A 546-nucleotide genomic window follows, 5' to 3' on the forward strand; every position below is an offset into this window, starting at 1 on the left:
GTTACAGGACGGTGAAAACAGTGAGTTTGTGTTAGACGCGAATCGTGCTCTGTTTCATGCTTTAGGCTGGGAGCTCAAGCTTATTGCTTTTTCAAATAAGGGAGATTTCCATCTCCCTTATTTGCATATTACCCAGAGGAGCGTGCGTGGCCATTTGAGTCTCCTCACTTATTTATAGTATATAGTTGCTCTCCCTAAGGAGAAAAGAGCGTTTCTGACCCCTGTCCCAGGCCTCTCACTAGCAAAAGCCAGACTCCTACTGTACACTGATGATGGGCAATAACCCGGAAACAGCTGTAAGTGCATGGAGTCTGGCTTTGCTTTTGAATACCAGTCATTGTAAGAAGACTTGTATAAAAAGTCTCACTTTGACTCGAAGGAATGCTGCCTTTCAATAGGTGGCACTATGGAGGATTTATTCCATCTCCCTTATTTGCATATTACCCAGAGGAGCGTGCGTGGCCATTTGAGTCTCCTCACTTTTTTATAGTATATAGTTGCTCTCCCTAAGGAGAAAAGAGCGTTTCTGACCCCTATTGCTTTTTC

The sequence above is a fragment of the Eleutherodactylus coqui genome, unplaced genomic scaffold (assembly GCF_035609145.1).
Source record: "Eleutherodactylus coqui strain aEleCoq1 unplaced genomic scaffold, aEleCoq1.hap1 HAP1_SCAFFOLD_42, whole genome shotgun sequence".
Classification (NCBI taxonomy): Eukaryota; Metazoa; Chordata; class Amphibia; order Anura; family Eleutherodactylidae; genus Eleutherodactylus; species Eleutherodactylus coqui.